Raw genomic sequence first — 16,868 nt, 5'->3', positions numbered from 1 at the left:
CTAGTATTGTTGTATGTGTTCTCTTCCTTAGTATAGTCGTATATGTTCTCTTTCTAGTATAGTTGTATATGGACTCATAGTAATGTAATGTATATGCTCTCATAGTAATAAGTATTGACTCATGAATGAACTGACTCATTGATCCAACAATAGTGTAAGAGTAATCCTGCGTTACCCCGATGGTAACTTACTAATGATGTAACTGATACGCGTGAATATGGAAGTACTTTTATGTCAATATATGCACATATGATATATAATTAATATTGAAATGACCCTCGGACGGCTACCCGATATCCCACCAGACCACATCCAAATCGAGGAAAAGGAAATAGGGTGGATGGCCTTCCTAAGCCTTTTAAACATTTCTTATATATCTATGCATACATGGACATGTAATTTATAAGAATTATAATAAAGTTTAAAATAAAAGTATCTGATAAATAAAAGAGTTTGTAAAACATTTTGAAGTAAAGCAGTTTGATAAACAATTTGAACAGTGATAAAATCATTGGTTTGGTAGTTATTAATCACAATGGGTATTCAACTTGTATCCCCCCCATAAAAGTATTTAAAACATTTAAAAGTATTTCAAGGGTTAGTTTAAGGGGTATGAACTCACCTGTAGTGAGTGGTTCTGATGACAATGTTGGATTAGATGCTAGGTGTCAAGTGGTGACTTGAGAACACACGCGAATCCTATTAAGCATATGTAAGCACATATATGGATTTAATTAGTGTTATGAACATCTAATTGATGATTTTGGGACCACCTAAGGGACTAGTAAACACTTATAATGAAGTGTTATAATCACATATGATTGTATAAGGGTTTATAAGTCTATACAAGTGATGAGATTAAACTTACCTTTAATCTATAAAGATCGATTAGATCTTGAACAAGTATATAAAGATAAACAATATGAATGCAATAAAAAGAATAAGTCAAGATGGAATCAAACGTGTCGAATGATTAAACAAAATCCTCAGAAGAGCTCGATTATGAACATCAACTGTAGAGGATTGGAAGGTTACAGGAACGATCAAAGAAACCTGTTATCGTCTAGATGTATCGCTATTTTCAGATCTCTAAAAACCTTAACCTAATATGCATGCAAGCGTAAACTTATATACAAAACATAAAAGGTTCACGGCTGGACAGGCCCCAACCGGAATACTAAAAGGCTTATGCTTAACGAGCCCAAAAGACGCAATCTTCAAAAATAATTTCTAGCCCAACAATCTCCCCCTTTGCATCAATTTGGAGCGAGACCTTCACTAGTTACTTGGGCCAGCAGCTGAAGCAGGTACCTTCTTCTTCACGGTACTAAACAGACATTTGGTGATGGAGAGAATGGTCTTTCTAAACCGGATGTACCAATTAATCATATCTTCAAAGTACTTGATGTCATCAGCCGAGTTCTCTTTACACCATTTGATAATGAACAACACATGCTCCAAACAAGTTGTGGTGTAAAGATGCTTGTCAGCTAAAGCGAAGAGACATTTCTGTCCTTCCGCTCTAGTGAACATAACCGAGTTGCATCTCGGGTCGATCCTGCCCAATAGCATTTGGTTGAGATCACTGGCCGATCCTACAGGAGCAATCTTTGGTTTCTTCTTGAAGACTGTGGCGACCTCCTGATCCATTAGGGCAACCTCCATGATGTAGCAGGCTAACATCCTTTTGACATGGTCTAGAATGGGACCATATTCAGCTTCATTAGTCAAAAGGATATTATACAGGACAATCCAATCATGAGGATTTAGATTCGGTAGATCTGCCAGGGAGATAAGATGAGCAGTTCTTGCAGATCCCCGAATCAACTTGAACCGAACATTTATAAAACGACCTTCAGTATAAGGTTTCAGCACCCGAACGTTTACAATCTTCTGGGTGCTCCAAGTAAGGAATTGTGGACGAGCAACCGCCAGATAGACGTCAATGAGCTCCCTGTCAAGCTCAGCGTTCGGGTGAGGGACTTCAAAGATGTTTGAGAAGACGTGGAAGATGAACGCCTTTCGAGTCAGCGGCATATCGAACTGCGAATCGACAGTGTTGTTGAAGTCGAACGAGATAACCGGGTCGAGCCATAAAATGCTAGGAGTTTCAATGGCCTCTTTAATCAAACGTTCCCTGGTCCAGGCAGGGAAGAGAGTCTTTCGGCTCTCAAGGAGATCGTGGGCTTCTTTTTGTTTGCGTTCGGCTTCTTTAGCCTCTCGCGCCACACGACTGGCATTTTCATCAACCTTGCGACTGTTCTTTCTTTTTAAAATGTCAGCAATGGTCTCCTTGTCGCCTTCTTCATCTTCTTCCTCAGCTATGTTTTTACCTTTGTCCTTCACACCCGAGCCTAAAGCTTGATCAGACGGAGATGGTTCGGTCGTGTGAGTAGCTTTGGAGGAAGGAGGTGGTTTTGATCCTGTCTTCTCATCTCCCCCTTGTTTCGGAATGGACACGAAACTTGGGAGCCCTTCTACTTTGTTAAGAAGATCGATGGCTGGAGAGAGTTTTTCAGCAAGGGAATGCCTCACCGAAAAGTTTAAGATGGGATCATGTGCTTCCAGAATGTTGGATATAGCAGCGTGGACATCCGAAACACACGTCTTGATCACCTCCCTTTCGGATCGAAGATCTTCCAGTTGTTGTTGGGATTGGGAGAGTTGAGTTGTCTTGACCTCAAGGGCGGTTGTTTTGGTTGCCAAATCGTCCATTAACGAACGCTCGGTTGCAAGATCCTCTTGTAGCTTGGCGAGGCGAGCATCAATGGAGGCACGAAGGGCCGAGTTGTCGTCACATATGTTTTGGCAGAGAGTAGCGAATGAAGGCAACTCCGATGAGACAAAGTTGGCCAATTGTTGAACAATTGGTTCCAAAGATGTCTTGGTGGCATTGGCACTTTCCTGCAGGGACTGCAGCAGGGTAGAAGCGTCAGAAAATAGTTTATCAACTTTTGCAGTCGCAGCCTCACAGGCTCTGGTAGAGGCTTCAATCGCAGCAGTTACTGAGGCCACCGAATCATGTTGAGCCCTGGAGAAGGCATCAACAATTTTCTGAAGGGCAGCTTCAGAAAGAGAGGACTGCTGGTTGGAAGAGGAGGCGAGAAGTAGGTCAATCTTCTCGTTGAGCTCTTTGAGATGCTTCTTTGTTACTGGAGCATCATCCTCCTCGTCACTTTGAACTTGAAACAGACTATAGTAGACCGAATCAAAGATCATATTTTCACCACCAAGATAAGGGTTTTCGCCCTCAGAGGCATTTTTAGGAGATGAAGGGAGTGGTGAAGTTAGGGGTGTTGTGGGTTTGGAAGGATCAGGTTGAGTGGGTGTTGGTAGAATTTTGGTTGGTGGTTTAGTATGGGTAGTTTCGGTTGTTTGGGTTTTGGTTTGAGGTGGTTCGGTTACGTGTGGTGATTCAGTTGTAGTTGTAAAGATTGGTGGAGGGGAAGGAATTGGGGAAATTGGAAGTTCCATCTCTGGGGTAGGGGATCGAGGTGGTGTGTTGCCTCATTGAGGAGATGCGTCTCCTTGAGAGTCGTCAGAACCCGAACTCTCACCCTCAGAGTCACTCGAAGAAGAGGGAATTACAAGCTTTCGCTTCGGTTGGGTCTTCCTCCTCTTCGGCGGTGGGGATTGTGCGGCTTTCGGTTGTTTTTGCTTTTTAGGAGAAGGTCCCTTTGGAGCTTTGGACGTTTGCTTCCCTTTTTCTGCCTTTTTGCCCCTGCTTACCGGTTTGTCTGCATCGTGAATTGACCTGAGCATATCCAGGGTAAGTTCCCTTCGACCAGATGGCCTTAGCTCCTTGAGCTTCCGAATCAACCTGCTGTCAGAGGGCACGTCGCCATACATTGACTCCGGGATAGAGCCAATGAAGGAGAATTTTGATGCATCTGAGACGATGATCTTCTTGGTATGGAAAGTACCAACAGAAGATATCGATGCACCATTAGCAGTAGAAACATCAAATCTATCCATGGCCCATTTTGTAATCAGGATCCAGAATCGGGACAACGATACCTCAGAGTGTCGGGATGAAGAGGAGAGGCTTTGAATAAGTTGTTGCCATAGGACAAACCCATAGTCCAGGTCAATCCCATTGTAAACCCCGTACATGATGGTGAGGAAGAGACGACTTGCACCATCTGATCCTGAGCTTCTTTCCGACAAGCCCTTGAAAAGGACTGTAAATAGACCGTTCCACTGTGGCGGCAAGCATGACTTTTTGAACCTTGCGACAGAGGTAAGAACTTCTGTGTATCCCATGTTGTAAAACATGTTATACAGATGACCAATCTGAATCGACTCCGGATGAACTCTTAAAGGGTCAATAGCAAACCCTAGCAAGGTGCAGAAACGTTGGCGAGAGACTGAGGTTTTGTGTTCTCCAATCTCGAAAAAGACCCGGTCGACGGCCTTGTCGTAGTATGCAGTCGCGTAGACCTGCGATAGGGCCACCATCGGCACAGATTCGATTCTGGAGAGAGCCGGAACAAGTTGGGAATACTTCAAACACTCTATGACCGGCGACATATAGGAGTCGTACGCCAGTGGGTTAAGATCAATGACCAGACATTGTTGTGGGCGAATGGGAAGGATCTGTGAGGTAGCATGAACAGAAGAGGAATCAGCCATTTGTTTTGCAGGTATGTAGAAGATGAGGAACAGGAAACTGTTTGGGAGTATTTGCGCCCTGGAAATTTTGAAGGTGGTAAAGAGGTAAAAGGTGGTGTAGTGGGCTATTTATAGTGGGTGATAGGAGAGAGAAAAATCGTTTCAAATCTCTTATGGAAATTTGAACCGAGTTGTTGAGTGACAGATGGATGACCGTTGGGGTGTGCGATGATCACATAGGAGAGAGAGTGTCAGGTTCCTAGGATCACGCCGCCCAACAAGCGCCGTTTCATAGGGACAAGCCGTTACTATTTCCAGACGCGCATTTAATGCCACAGGACAAGAGAGAACTTAAGGTTTAAAAGGATTCCCGTTAAATTACGATCAACCATTTATTAAGAAATGTTGAAAGGCTTCTTTTAATTAGGCTAAAGAAGAGTGGCTTGAAAATAAAATCTCAGAAAGAAAAATAAGAACTAGATCCCAAGGGAAGAAATGTTATGGGTTTTAACAATTTCACAGGAATCACATAAAATTGGAGATTTTAACAGGGTACTTTCGTCAATCCTTTAGTGAAAACTTGAGCAACTTAATTGTTCACCGTCAATTCATTAGGTGTTGAATTTTGGGTTTCACTTAGCTCGTAGTGACACAATACTAAGATCATAAACACAGATGTTGTGTAACCATAAACCTCAGTGGTAATTTCTGAGAGTCTCAAGGGTTACTATGATGGAATGAGTGTAGTGGGGAAGTAATGTGGAGATGGTGTAAGAGAACGAAGTACCTCTGCTGCGAAAAGAAGGACCAAGCATGAAACTCTTAACTCATGTGAGAAAAGAGTGAGGTAGCTCACGATTAGAATAAATGAGTTGGCCTTATTGGGAAGACAAGGTTTGTGTATACCAGGTCATGAAGGCCATTATTCAAAATCTTATGAGGCTTGAGACACATACAGCAGTATGCTTCTAGGGACACTTAGGTATTTCATCAAATTTATCCCCATAAACGAACACGAACACACAAAAAATAAAATAAAAAAAATATTTTTGGAGTTTTTGAGATTAAAAAAAATTTGAAAGAGGAAAAGAAAAAGAATAAGACTTAAAAAAAATTAGACATAAAAAAAACTTTAAAATTAGACGAAAGGAAAACCGAACCCGAACATTCAGTTGGTTTCGGTTGTTGAAAATTTTGAAAAACCGAACCCGAACCTTCGGTTGGTTTCGGTTCTAGAAAATTTTGAAAAACCGAACCCGAACCTTCGGTTGGTTTCGGTTCAATAAAATTTTGAGGAACCAAGAAATTTAGGCAAACAAGAAAAAGTAATTTTAACACGAGGAAAAACAAAAAAATTGTACAAGAAATATACAACATAGAAAAACTACCTTTGAAGAAATGAGTGAGTCAGATAGTTAAACCGAACCCGAACGTTCGGTTGGTTTCGGTTCTTACGTTTGAGTTTGAGAGGTAGTGTGAGGTACTGACTCTGATTCCATCATACCTAGTCCTTGCAATATTTTATAGAATGATGCTTCAGGAAGAGCTTTTGTGAAGACGTCAGCTAGTTGATCAGTGGTTCTTACGAAGTGAACTTCGACGTTTCCATCTTCCACGTGATCTTTGATGAAGTGATACCTCAGTGCTATGTGTTTGGTTTTGGAGTGTTGCACTGGGTTATGACAGATCCTAACTGCACTTTCAAAGTCACAATATAGTGGGATCTTCTTCATATTGAGTCCATAGTCTCGAAGTTGACTTTGGATCCAAATCACTTGTGATGTGCAGGATGCAGCTGCAATGTATTCCGCTTCGGCAGTAGACAACGACACGCACGTTTGTTTCTTGGATTGCTAGCTGACTAACTTCCCGTCAAGAAATTGACAACCACCAGTTGTGCGTGGGTTTGCCTGAAATCGAGCACAATAACACACAGAAAACATGATATCAGGTCTGCTAGCAGTTAGATACATCAGTGAGCCAATCATTTGACGATAGAGCGTGATATCGACAACCGGTTTGTCTAGGGATGGGGTAAGCTTGGTGCCGAATGCCATTGGGACTTTGACTTTTGTGTCTCCCATCATACCAAACTTTGCTAGGAGAGTCTTCGTGTAGGCTTCCGGATTAATAAAGATGCCTTCGGGTCCCTGTCTTATGTTTAAACCAAGGAAAAAGTTAATAGGACCCATTGAGCTCATTTCAAATTTAGTCTCCATCAGCTTTCTGAATTCAGCTGTTAAGCTGGGATTCGTGGAGCCAAAGATGATGTCATCGACATAAATTTGAACTATCATAAGGTGGTTACCTTCCTTTTTGCAAAAGAAGGTTGGGTCAACCGAACCTTGTTTAAATTTAGACATCTTTAAAAATTTTGTAAGCGTTTCATACCAGGCCCTCGGAGCTTGCTTGAGGCCGTACACAGCTTTATCCAGAATATAGCAATGATTTGGATGCTTTTCGTTCACGAACCCAGGAGGTTGCTCCACGTACACAGTTTCTTCGAGTTCTCCATTGATAAATGCACACTTGACGTCCATTTGGAAAACCTCAAAGTTCTTGTGAGCAGCATAAGCCAGAAATATTCTAACAGATTCTAGCCTAGCTACTGGAGCGAAAGTCTCTTCATAGTCTATCCCTTCCTCCTGACAGTATCCCTTTACCATCAGACGAGCCTTGTTCCTTATACCATTACCTTCCTTGTCCATTTTGTTCCTAAAAATCCATTTGAGACCAACAACCGAAGCATTTGGAGGAGTTGGAATGAGGCGCCAGACTTTGTTCCTTTCAAATTCGTTCAGTTCGTCTTGCATTGCTTGAACCCAATCAGAGTGATCTAGGGCAGTATTAACTGTCTTTGGTTCAACCTTTGATACGAATGAGTTAAACATACAAAACTCAACCTTTGAAAATAAGGATGTCTGTTTTGCCTTCAGTTGTGATCGGGTCAGAACCTTTTCAGAAACATCGCCAACTACTTGAGAGACAGGATGATCTCTGGTCCATTTGATAAGAGGAGGGTAATTCGGATTAAAGGTTGGATCTAGTTCAGCATTGATCATTTCTTCTGGCTTAGATTGGCTATCGTAATCGAGTGTCAGATCATCATGTTCGTCCTCAATTGATGAGCTTTGAGAGGCATGAGGTTCAGGTGTTTCTTGTGGTACTGAGCTTCCAGGCGTTGAGGCATCTTCGGTTGGAGAGGTATCTTCTGTTGGAGAATCATCTTTGGTTGGTGAAAGACCTTCGGTTGGAGTGGTAGAATTTAGTTTCCCCTGGACTTGTGAGCTTGGCTCCCCCTCGACTTGTGAGCTTGGCTCCCCCTCGACTTGAGAGCTTGGCTCCCCCTCAACTTGAGAGCTTGGCTCCCCCTCGACTTGAGAGCTTGGCTCCCCCTCGACTTGAGCGTTGTTGGAAGGCGAGTCATTAGTGGTTGATCCTTCTTCATGCATTCTTCTTGCAGCATCTTCGACAATCTGCTTCATAGGATCAACTTTGTTGTCTGCTGCACCTGCTTCGGAGAGTGAAGCTTTCTCTGGTTCGTCAAAGAGCTCCAGAAATGTCTCGTATAAATTGGCGACCGAAACTGTGACCTTCTTAGTTAGAGGAAAGATTTCCCCTGCAGTGTCTTCTTTGGCCTGTAGCTTCTTGACATAGGTATCGTCAAAGGTCACATAGTATGTTTCTTCAATCTTTCTCGAACGCTTGTTTAGGACCCTGTACGCCTTGGATGTGAGAGAGTAACCCAAAAAAATTCCCTCGTCGACTTTGACATCAAACTTGTTTCGGTGTTCTTTAGAATTAAAGATGAAACACCTTGAGCCGAACACATGGAAAAATTTCACATTGGGCTTTCTGTTGTTTAGTATCTCATATGGAGTGAGCGTGAATCGCTTGTTGAGATAGGACATGTTCTGTGTAAAACAAGCAGCCGAAATAGCGTCAACCCAAAAATAAAGAGGTAAGGAAGCGAAACTTAGCATAGTTCGGGCAGCTTCACACAAAGATCGGTTTCGTCTTTCGACTATTCCGTTCTGTTGCGGTGTGTAGGGAGCTGAGAAATTGTGACTTATTCCTTTTTCTGCAAGAAACTCTTCAAACTCCCTGTTCTTGAATTCAAGACCATTGTCGCTCCTGATGTTGCGGACAACCTTCTTGATCTGTATTTCAATTTGCTTGATAAACACTTTCAGCTTTTGAGTCGCTTCAGATTTGAGCTTTAGAAAGAATACCCATGTAAATCGTGAAAAGTCATCAACAATAACAAGAATATACTTGCTACCACCGATGCTTTCGATAGATGAAGGACCACACAAATCGATATGAAGTAATTCGAGTGATTCAACAACTTTTGTCTTGATTATAGATGGGTGACTTTGACAACTCTGCTTCCCTATTTCGCATGCAGCACACAAATGATCTCTGTCGAACTTGAGCAATGGAAGGCCCCTAACATGACCTCCAGTGACAAGTCGGTTGATATCTTTAAAATTGAGATGAGATAATCTTCGGTGCCACAACCAGCTTTCGTCGGATTGAGCTTTTGACAACAAGCATATAGCTGGGTTTCCTTTGATGGGTTTAAGGTTTAAGGGAAACATTTCACCCTTTCGCTCTGACTTGAGAATCACTTTCTTTGTCTTTTTCTCTATGATTTCAGAACCTTCATCATCGAACGAGACTTTGAGACCTGTACCTCCAACAAGCTGAGATACACTAATGAGGTTGTGTTGGAGTCCTTCCACATAAGCCACCTTCCTTATAGTAAAGTCCCCATTTGTTATCATCCCGTATCCCTTTATGGTGCCAAAAGAATTATTTCCAAATTTGACGTTGCCACCATTTGCAAGAGATCTGTATTCCCTAAGCTCATCTTTCCTCCCTGTCATGTGACGTGAGCAGCCACTATCGATGTACCATTCTTCGTCGAACTACTCGTCACTTATAACCTGCAAAAATTAGGCAGATTTAGGAACCCAAAGTTTCTTGGGTCCATGTGAGCTTTGCATGGGAACGGGAACAGTAAGAGAGACGTTAACAAGATAAGTTCGTTTTATAAGAGTTGTTTCATCTTTCCTTTTAATGGTAAAAACTTTTATTTTGTTAGGATTGGGTGTGTTCGGTTTAGACTCTGGTTTGGATTCATTGACCTTCTGCTTTCCCTTTTGTTCAGCTGACAAATGAGATTTTTGAGAACAAGAGGAATCGGTGGAAGTAGAAGAATTAAAAGAACGAGAAGAATTAGAATGAAAGGGTTTGGATTGAGAGGACTTCCTGGTTTGAGACTCTAGGTGACCCTTTTGCTTTTGATCGTTGGAGGGACCGTCCTTAGAGTCTTGGTCTCTTTTGACTTCAGAACCGAACCTTTGCATTCGGTTGGAGCTGTCCTTGGAACCGAACCTTTGGTTTCGGTTGAAGTCTTTTTCAGAACCGAACCTTAGCCTTCGGTTGATATTTTCTCGTGACCCGAACCTTGGCTTTCGGTTGTTGTGACTTTCAGGCTTTCCTACAGGATTGTTTTCATACTTCAGATTCTTGTCTTGGTGTGAGAAATATGCATTCTGGGAATGCCAGAATTGTTTCCTTTCAGAAAGGTTCTTCCTGTATCTTTGGTTCCTTTCTCTCTTCCTATTCCTCATCTGATTAGGTTGATGATGAACATTCGCTTTCGTTTTCGGTGTCTCCTTGGCTGGTTTCTTTTGAACTGTAGGAGTTTTATTTTGAGCCGAAGGAGCAGAGGGAATGTCTTCCTTTGCCGAACGATCATCCTTCCAAGGAATATCTTTTGTACTACTGGTATTTGGCTCATCGAAATTTTCCGGCATATTCAAGGGTTCAGGTATGTATCTTCCTTTGCTCTTCCAGGAGGTTCTTTCAGATAAACCAATGGTTTCGTTTGCATTATCTATTGGAGCTTCCCGGAAGTACTCATCGCAGCCATCAGCATTGTCTTCGTTTACAATAGCTGTGAGTTCATGTGTTTGATGTTTGGTAACTCCTGTCACCTTGTATACTTGATTCGGAGTGGTCCTGACCTTTTGATACACAACCGCTTTCTCAACTAATAATGGGGACTTTTGATGGGACAACCGAGCGAACTCCACTGAATTTTCAGAAATAAGATTCTTGTGGTTTTCAGGTTCGGTTTTAATAAATTCTGAGCAGTCAACCGTGTCCTCTACAGAAATTTCACTCATGTTTTCGTCCTCGTTAAGCTCAGATTCATTTTCAACATCAATTTTGTTTTCTGAGCTTACGTTGGCGTTTCAAGAGTCAAATTTTTGGATGGTTTCGGTTCTCAGTTTAAGTCTGTCATTTTCATCCAAAAGATTTTTAAGCATGTCCTTGTGGTCTTTGGATTTAATGAAGGACTCAATTTTGTCCAGTCCATACATGTAGGTCGGATTGACATCATCAGACGATATCACACTCTCACAATTGTAGGCTTCGGCATCGATTTCATCCTCCTTAAACTCTAGGAAGGGAAAAATCATGCGATGGATCTTTTGGCCTATTTCACAATCCAAGTGAAGCTGAGTAATATTAGAGTACAAACGTTTAGCAATTAAACAAAAAACATTCCGCTGTTTTAACAATTTTAAATTGTCTCTTTGCAAATAAATGTTTTCGTCTTTAACTTTAACTAATTCTGACTCCTTTAACTCGATCCACATTCTCCGCTCCTCACTTTTCGACGCCACCCTGCTCAATTGATCAGTTAGGTTAGAATTGGTGACTCGAGTTTGGGTTAAGCTACTATCTAGATAAGAAATTCTTGTATTAACATTTTTTAGTTCTTTCTCATATGAGGTTGATGGTACTTTGGATGAAACAAAAACAGATTGTACCTTCTTTATCAGTTCATCAAGCTCACTGAACTGTTGGCTAAGTGGTTTGGCCGCAAAACACATATCCTCCTGTACCTTCGGTCGATCGCTTCCTCCATCAGTGTTGTATCCCCTTATTTGAGATACGTCAGTCACCATGAAGCATCTTCCTCCACTGCTTTCCTCCTTAGCCACATAAGCCTTTCCATGGGTAGGCTTCCTCACTTCATCGTCTTCTGAGTCGGTAGACCAAACTTCCGTGCTACCGAACTCGTCACCTTTAACCGAACCCTGCACAATAAGAGCATTAACAGAAGGGTTAGCGGTAGACTTCTTCTTTCTCAACTCGTCCAATCTTTTCTGCAACACAGCTTCCTCATCATTTCCATCATCTTTTTCAGCCATCTTCTTAAGGACACAGTCCTTGGCATAGTGGTTTTTCCCACCACAGTAGAAACAGCTTACTCCGGAATCGCCATCGACCTTCGATTCCTTCTTGTGCTCCTCAGCCTTCGGTTCATTGTTCACCTTTTCAGAGCTGTAACTCCCCTGCCAGTTTCGGTTTTTGTTGCTGGGGAATCTCTTCTTTATGAACCTCTTGGGATTGGACACCATCATGGCATAATCCTCAGACGTGAGATCATATTCCTCCAGGTTGAGGTCTTCATCCTCCATCACAGCTTTACTTTTAGATAGGAGGGCCAACGAACCAAGACTAGTAACGACATTCTTTTCTTGCACCACAAGCTTCTCTTGGGACTTAAGAATACCCACCAGTTTCGCCAAAGAATATGATTTAAACTGCTCATGAGCTTTGACTGTGGAAACTACTGCTCTCCATTCAGACCTCAATCCATTCAAGAAAGTAACCTTCTGTTCGATAAGCTTCCTTTCAATATCGTGTTTAATCATCTTGCTGAGAAGATGATTAAAACGATCAAACGTCTGGGTCACCGTTTCTTCGGCTCCTTACCTGAATTCTCCAAACTCAGATAAAAGCAAAGTTTGAATAGAATGTTCAAGATCCTCGTCTATAGAATACAGTTCACGAAGTCTATCCCAAACTTCCTTTGCCGTCGTGCATGAGCTAACCAACCTGAATGTGTCGGACTGAAGGGCGAATCTGATCAACCTTAATGCCTTGATATTGCACTGGAATTTATCCTTTTCATCTTGTGCAATATCCTTCACGTCCTTTAGCAGATCATTGTACTCCTTTTGTGTCTTGATGATTCTGGACGATGCAGAATGAGAAAACGGTCCATTGGTGATGGCTTCCCATATGAGATACCCATTATCCTCCGATCCAATCACGTAGTCTTCAAAGTGACGCGCCCATACTTCATAGTCATGGGTGTATAAGATAGGAATCTTTGTCGTCGAACGAATGCTGTTGGAAATATTAATAAGGTTTCATTGTGTCGCGTCCATTATGATCGTAAAAACCTGTTCAAAGATCAGACTTGTAATAAAGCAGATTAGGGCAAAACAATAAATATCAAAATACGTCAATAGAGAGATGACGGCTCAATAAATATTGATAATTGCGGAAAAACCCTAATGGAAATCTTTTTCACAGAAAAGATGTGTATCGATTACACAGCCTACTACTCTGATACCAATTGATGAGATTAAACTTACCTTTAATCTATAAAGATCGATTAGATCTTGAACAAGTATATAAACATAAACAATATGAATGCAATAAAAAGAATAAGTCAAGATGGAATCAAACATGTCGAATGATTAAACAAAATCCTCAGAAGAGCTCAATTATGAACATCAACTGTAGAGGATTGGAAGGTTACAGGAACGATCAAAGAAACCTGTTATCGTCTAGATGTATCGCTATTTTCAGATCTCTAAAAACCTTAACCTAATATGCATGCAAGCGTAAACTTATATACAAAACATAAAAGGTTCACGGCTGGACAGGCCCCAACCGGAATACTAAAAGGCTTATGCTTAACGAGCCCAAAAGACGCAATCTTCAAAAATAATTTCTAGCCCAACAACAAGAGGGTGTATGGCTAAAATACACACTATATGTGTGTGTACGGCCATGTGTGCAGCCAGCACATGTGTGCGGCCTTGTGTGCGGCCAACACATGTGTGCGTCCTTGTGTGCGGGCATGTGTGCTGCCAGGTGGTGTGTGCTGCCAGAAACATGGTGTTCTTGGTATCTTTTATGAAGATCTTCAAGGAGAATGGATGATACTTGAGAGGATTTTCGTGTTCTATGTTTGAAGAAATGAAGGAAGTGTGTAAAAATGATTCAAGGGTGGTATATATGTGGGGAGTGTGCGGTTGGGAAGGTGTGAGGCCGCAAACAAGAATGTGTGGCCGCACACTCAAGTGTATGGCCGCACACTCCATGTGTTGGAGTGTTTAGCCTGGTTTTGATCCCTACACTTTGAGTTAACCCTTTTTAACACTCCTACCTTGATTATATCACATTTAAAACGCTTCATTAGACTCTCAAGGGTATTACCATATAGTAAAATAAGTCTAATATTGGAAAGAATTGAAGAGTGCACGCGATAAATTTTTCGTGTTGTCACACTCAATCTCCAACTCACGCTGCCTGGCGGCCTCTTGCAACTCTAAAAAGGTCTCGCACGTCTTCATAGAAACAAACTGCCTGATATCCCTCTTGAGCATACTTAGATATCGGGACATCTGAGCCTGCTCCGAAGCAAACTCAGGGCAAAACATCTCCCTCTCATTGAACATCCTGGTGATCTCCGTCACCGACTCCGAATCCTGCTTCAGCTCAAGGAACTCCTGAGCCAATCTCTCCCTCTCAACCCGTGGAACATAACGAGTGCTGAACATCTCTCGGAACTGATACCATGAAACCGCAGCCCTCTGCGCATCCGAATATGATCTCGTGGTCAATCTCCACCAATCCTTCACTCCAAGCCTTAACATGTTCAAAGCACACCTCACCCTCAGATCAGCAGGGCATGAACACGTGAAGAAACACCCTTCCACGTCTAACAACAATCTCATAGAAATAATCGGGTCATGAACTCCATCAAAGGTAGGGGGCTTCATATTATCAAAGTCCTAATACTGGAAACATCTACCAGCTCCTCCCCCTGCCGCTGTAGCCGCCGCGGCAGCCGTCTCTGTGAGAGCCGCATAGCGCTCATCAAAATACTCAACCAAGGCGGTCTTGATTGACCCAAACAGTTCCGACAGCTCGGCCCAGAACAATGCAGCAACCTCATCATGCAGGATCTCACGAATCCTAGCATCCAACTCGCCTGTGCTCATCTTACCAATAACCTCGGATAGTACTGACTCGCCCTGACCTCCCTCTCCTGCTCCCGATCCTGACCCGGATCCGCTCCCAGCATGCCTCGTGAGCACCATACTGAAAAACACCACAAAATCTCAGACACTTCCCACTAACCAGGGAACCAACCCCCAACTCAACCCTAGGGGTCATGGTTTCCCCGATATGCATATGGGTCCTGTGCTTTCAGTAGTACGGGCCCATACTACCTTCCACACCTACCCATATTTGTATTAAGTACTACCACAACACCCTAGTGAAAAACATACAAAACAAGCACTCAATCCTCACTCCTAGAGGAACACTAGAAATCTCATATAGAAAGAAACCCTGGGATAGCAGGCATCACAAATCAGGCAATACTATCATCCAACCCTGAAGATCCCTAGCCTAGTACTAGCATGTTGTTCTATCATATCACATAAACAAATAGCTTGCATGGTATTTTGGGGCTACTTACTGACTCCGACTGATCGTACCTCCGCATCCTCTTTTTACTCATTTTAAAAACCATTTTAAATTTTCTTTTGAAAACTCTCCTTGATTTGAGATTGGATTCACACGAATGTTCCTCCAATTCACTCAAACCAAGGCTCTGATACCAACTTGTAACGACCATAGAATTTCAACAAATTTGAACTCTTCAAAAACAACCCATTTTCATAATGTTATTACAAAAAGGTTTTCAATACAATTATTATCAGAGTCTTCCCAGATCCACATTATAAAACATAATCATAAGGAGCGGTACGATCACGCCTTTGCCTTGCCACGGTCTCCTGAAGAACCTAAAAAACATTAAACCACAACTTTAAGCCCGAAAGCTTAGTAAGATAACCCCAAAATACCAACCACATATACCACGCATAACATGTCATAACCAAACGGAACAGCCATGCACTTCAGGTCTACTGTGTGACTGGTCCGACGCACTGGGCCTTCAGTCTACCTGGTCCACCCTCGGAGTCTAGCCTTATCCATCGAGTCTGCAATATGGTTGCTCCGCCCGCACCGGGTCTTCAACCTACCTGGTCCACGCTCTCTGAGTCTACCTTATGACGGGTCCGCCCGCACTGGGCCTTCAGTCGGCCTGGTCCACTCTCCGAGCCTCGACACGTCTGGTCCGCCCTCGTGTGGCCTATAGCCTATCCGGACCGCTCGCTGGGCCTTCGGGACAACCGGTCCGCCCTGGGTATATTGGCCTAGAGCACAAAGCAGGACCCACCTCAACCCGACCCCATTCAAACAACCATGTGCACATAAACATACAATCATATAACAATTCACATCCAATCAAACTGATCTAGCAGATCACATAACATGACTTACTCTAAGTAGGATACCGACCTAACCGGTCACTAGCATAGCATTATCCTATATACCAGGATACCGAGATTAACCAGGTCTCTAACATATACCATCCTAACTACCAGGATGAAAACATAGTAAAACAACAACATCACAACAATACCCGGATTACAATCCGATAAAGGGCCGACCTTGGTACCTTAGACCCTATTGATATTGTGAGGATAACTCACCTCACAACTGCCAAAACTCTGAACTGAAGAAGTAGATTCCCAAATTACCACCTCACCGAAAATCCCGAACTAACCGAAGAAGCAAAAATAACCATTAGACCAAGCACAATATCCTTCCAAGGCTAAATTGACCAATTTACCCTTAACACAATCCGGCCCATGACTAAGGCCCACAATCAAATTATGAAAGGCCCAACACTAGATAAGCTCTCAAGCCCACTAATGGCCCAAAGACCAAAAATCTGAAGGAAAGCCCAATATTGATCCAATTTACTAAATTGGGCCCACCTCACTAAATGGGTCTAGAGCCATGGTCCATGATAATTAATGAGTCCACAATACACAATCCATAATGTCCAGTCACGCCCTAAAATCCAGCAGCCCAATAACAACCTAATCTCTAAGGCCCAAAATGAAAACCCAACAGAGGGAGTATGCTGGGCGTACCCTCTCTGGTACGCTGGGCGTACCACGATGCTCGCGAAACGGAATCGGGACACAGACCCGCTACACTGGGCGTACTCTCAGCTTACGCTGGGCGTAACTTCGTTGGACTACAACATCTCATAACATCTTAATGGCTTTAGC

Source organism: Lactuca saligna, chromosome 4, assembly GCF_052625555.1.
Source record: "Lactuca saligna cultivar CGN05327 chromosome 4, ASM5262555v1, whole genome shotgun sequence".
NCBI lineage: Eukaryota > Viridiplantae > Streptophyta > Magnoliopsida > Asterales > Asteraceae > Lactuca > Lactuca saligna.
The sequence above is the reverse complement of the archived record's forward strand: the minus strand, read 5'-3'. Positions refer to the sequence as shown.